This window comes from Lactuca virosa, chromosome 4 (genome assembly GCF_052849685.1).
Source record: "Lactuca virosa cultivar CGN04683 chromosome 4, Lactuca_virosa_CGN04683_v6, whole genome shotgun sequence".
In the NCBI taxonomy this organism is placed as follows: Eukaryota; Viridiplantae; Streptophyta; class Magnoliopsida; order Asterales; family Asteraceae; genus Lactuca; species Lactuca virosa.
Genome location: NC_136429.1, coordinates 532256323 through 532261004, shown reverse-complemented (window position 1 = coordinate 532261004; position 4682 = coordinate 532256323).

Here is a 4682-nt window from a genome sequence, read left to right as displayed (position 1 = left end):
AAGTCACTAACTCTGGTAGTGGCGAATGATATGGGCTGGGAAAATCTGAAAGACCTCATGATCGAGGAGTATTGCCCGAGGGGCGAAATTCAGAAATTAGAGCAGGAACTCTGGGGTTTAACCATGAAAAACTCCGGCATCGTTGCCTATACCGCCAGATTCAGCGAACTGGTGGCTCTATGTCCGAGTATGGTTCCCACGGAGGGAAAGAAGATAGAGAGGTATATCTGGGGGTTGGTGCCTCCATTCCAGGGTAATGTATTATCTTCAAACCCTGTGACCTTCGATAGTGCCAAGCAATTGGCACAGCGACTCATAGACCATGGAGTCCCTACCTCTTCCACAACAACCACCCTAACCATCTCAGAACCCTCCAAGACCGCTGATGCTAAGCGGAAGTTCTAGGATGATAAGAAAAAGCAGAAGGCTGCTAAAAAGCAGAGGGTCGTGGCAGTTCATGTTGCGACAACACCTGCTGCTGTTGCTGCTACGGCTAATCGATACGTCGGAAGTCTGCCGAAGTGCAGTAAATGCAACTTTCATCATATCGGTCCCTGCCGAGAAATGCAGTGCGCGAACTGCAATAGGAAAGGGCACACAACCCGTTTCTGCAAGGCCCCAGCAAGGCCGATCACTCAAGTCCCCGACACCGGGGTGGGCCAAGCTTGCTACGGTTGTGGCGAGGTGGGCCACTTTAAAAGGAACTGCCCTAAAGCAGGAAACGCCGGTGGATTAGGGAGAGTTTTGGCTATAGGCCACGAGGAAGCGATTGCCGACCCCACAGTGGTCACTGGTATGTTTCTCCTCGATAACTCTTATGCATGCATACTATTTGATAGTGGAGCAGAGAGGAGTTTTGTAAATCAAAAATTTGCTCACTTGCTTAAACAAAAATCACGCACTCTTAAGGAACCATTCACTATAGAAATGGCTAACGGGAAAACTGAAAGCACTAGCAGCATATACATAGGATGTACCGTAACTTTAGATAGCCATACTTTCCTCATCGATCTCATGCCGGTTTCAATTAAAAGTTTCGACGTCATCATCGGCATGGATTGGTTGAGTCTTCATCGCGCCGACATGATGTGTTATGAAAAGGCTGTACGCCTTAATCTTTCGTCGAACGAAACCTTCATTATTTACGGCGACAAACCCGGCACGAGCCTTCGTATCATCTCAAGTATTCAAGAACAGAAGTATCTGCGTAAAGAATATAGTGCCTTCCTCGCTCACGTTGTCGATACGAGCCTAGAAACGAAAGAACTGAAGAACATCCCGGTAGTGCGCGATTATCCCGACATCTTCCCAGAAGAACTACCAGGATTGCCTCCGCAACGACAAGTCGAGTTCAGAATCGACTTAGTCCCAGGAGCTACCCCAATAGCCAAGTCGCCTTACCGATTAGCACCAGCTGAGATGCAAGAATTATCCGGTCAGCTTAACGAACTACTCAGCAAGGGATTTATTAGACCAAGCTTCTCACCCTGGGGAGCACCGGTCTTGTTCGTTAAGAAGAAAGACGGATCATTCCGTTTGTGTATCGAGTACAGAGAACTTAACAAACTCACGGTCAAGAATCGTTATCCTTTGCCTCGCATAGACGATTTGTTTGACCAACTGCAAGGGGCGAATTACTTCTCCAAGATTGATCTAAGATCCGGATATCACCAGTTACGAGTGCTAGAGGAGGATGTTCCGAAGACAGCCTTCCGGACTCGTTACGGACACTACGAGTTCGTGGTGATGCCATTCGGATTAACCAATGCGCCCGCAGTATTCATGGACTTAATGAATAGGGTATGCCGTCCTTACTTGGATCAATTAGTTATTGTCTTCATTGATGACATTCTGATCTACTCACGAAGTAAGGAGGAGCATGACGATCATTTGAGACAAGTCCTAGGAACTTTACGAGTGGAGAAACTTTATGTGAAGTTCTCTAAATGAGAATTTTGGATCCGGAGAGTCGAATTCTTAGGGCACGTGGTTAGCGAAGAAGGAATCCACGTGGACCCATCCAAGATTAAAGCCATAAAGAATTGGTCAGCGCCAAAGACGCCTACAGAAATTCGTCAATTTCTAGGCCTCGCTGGCTATTATCGCATCTTCATTCAGAATTTCTTGCGGATTGCGAAACCACTTACAACCCTGACCCAGAAAGGCGTGGCCTTTAACTGGGAAGAGAAACAAGAAAAGGCGTTCAAAACGTTGAAACGAGCTTTATGCACCGCGCCAATACTATCCCTCCCCGAAGGGATAGAAGACTTCTTAGTCTATTGTGATGCATCCAATCACGGGCTCGGTTGTGTACTTATGCAACGAGGTAAGGTCATCGCCTATGCCTCGAGACAGCTGAAGACACACGAGGTCAACGACACCACACACGATCTTGAGCTAGGAGCAGTTGTGTTTGCTCTGAAGATCTAGAGACACTATCTGTATGGTACGAAAAGCACTATCTTTACAGACCACAAAAGCCTACAGCACATATTTGACCAGAAGGAGCTCAACATGAGACAACGACGGTGGGTCGAACTACTCAATGACTACGAATGTGAAATTCGTTATCATCCAGGTAAAGCCAATGTAGTAGCTGACGCCCTAAGCCGGAAAGAATATTCTGGTCTAAGAGTGAGGTCATTGACCATAACTATCCATTCACACCTGTCCACGCAAATCAAAGAGGCTCAAGTTGAAGCCTTGAAACCTGAAAACGTGGTGGGTTAATCCCTTAGAGGAATGGATAAGAACCTAGAAGTGAGGGGTGGCGGAGCGTTATATCTCATGGACCGGATCTGGACACCGAAACACGGTGGCTTCAGAGACTTGGTCATGACCGAAGCACATAATACGCGATATTCCGTTCACCCAGGTTCAGATAAGATGTATCTGGATCTTAAAAAGTTGTACTGGTGGCCTAACATGAAAGCTGAGATTGCTACCTTCGTAAGTAAATGACTTACTTGCGCGAAGGTCAAGGTCGAATACCAGAAACCATCTGGTCTATTACAACAGCCGGAGATAACGGAGTGGAAATGGGAGCGGATTACTATGGACTTCATAACCAAGTTGCCCAAGACAACGGGTGGACTTGATACCATATGGGTCATTGTCGATAGGTTGACCAAATCCGCACACTTCCTACCCATCAAAGAAACTGACAAGATGGAGAAACTTACAAGAACTTACATCAGGGAGATAGTATGACTGCATGGTGTGCCTATATCCATTATCTTCGATAGAGATAGTAGATTTACTTCGAGGTTCTGGCAGTCGCTACAGAGTTCCCTAGGAACAAGGCTAGACATGAGCACAGCCTACCATCCTCAGACTGACGGACAAAGTGAGAGAACCATACAAACACTGGAAGATATGTTGCGAGCCTGTGTGATCGGCTTTGGGAAAGCATGGGATACTCATTTACCCCTTGTCGAATTTTCCTACAACAACAGTTATCACACGAGTATCAAGGCTGCTCCATTTGAAGCCCTCTATGGCCGAAAGTGCAGATCACCAATGTGTTGGGCTGAAGTGGGTGATACCCAGTTAGCTAAAGGACGAGTTCCTGACAGCACTCTCACAGGTCCGGAAATCATACGGGAAACGACAGAGAAGATCGTTCAGATTCGTGAACGGTTGGAAGCCTCTAGAGACCGACAGAAATGCTACGCTGATAAATGAAGGAAACTGTTGGAATTCCAGGTGGGAGACCGCGTTCTTTTGAAAGTATCACCCTGGAAAGGCTTAATACGCTTCGGAAAGCGTGGAAAGCTAAATCCAAGATACATAGGGCCTTTCGAGATCTCAATAGTATCGGCCCTGTAGCTTACAAACTTAACTTACCCCGCGAGCTCAGTAACGTACATTCTACTTTCCACGTCTCGAACTTGAAAAAGTGTCTATCTGACGAGACTCTTGTAATCCCGCTCGACGAGATAGATATCAACGAGAGCCTCAACTTCGTGGAAGAACCAGTAGAGATCATGGACCGAGAGGTCAAGCAAACGAAACAAAGCCGCATCCCGATAGTGAAGGTTCGCTGGAACGCCAAGCGAGGACCGGAATTCACTTGGGAGCATGAGGATCAAATGAAATTGAAATATCCTCATCTATTTGCTTAGTTATTTGTAATAACTTATCTGCTTAAATTCTAATTTCGGGACAAAATTCCTTCTAACGGGGGGATGATGTGACAACCCTAAATTCATCTCTGTGTAATCAATTACTTCAAAGAAATCCAAAACTGTATCTTCTATTGGTTAAGTCATTTTGAGTCAATTTAAGTGCTTTAAAGCCTGGAACTGAATGAGGTATCAGGAGAGGGGATGCCCTAGGGTTAGTTAAACATCCTTAATGTCTCAATACCCTAAGAAGTGTGGAGTTTACGACCTAAACATGGAGTTTACGGCCGTAAACCCCAAGACCTATAAATATGAACACCTAGTGTTCATTATCACTTTTTACACTTCAAAAGGTTAAAACCTCAAATCCTCTCAAGTATCATCACCATCTTCTTCTTGATTATCGGCCAAGTAAGTGTTTCAAGCCTTATTTACTAGTTAACAAGCTTCATCTAAGGTTCTAACACCTTTCTAACCATGGAATCATTCCATATTTGTAGTTCGTCAAAACACCAAGAACACACACTAAGTGTTCTTGGATTTTTAACACCTTTCAAG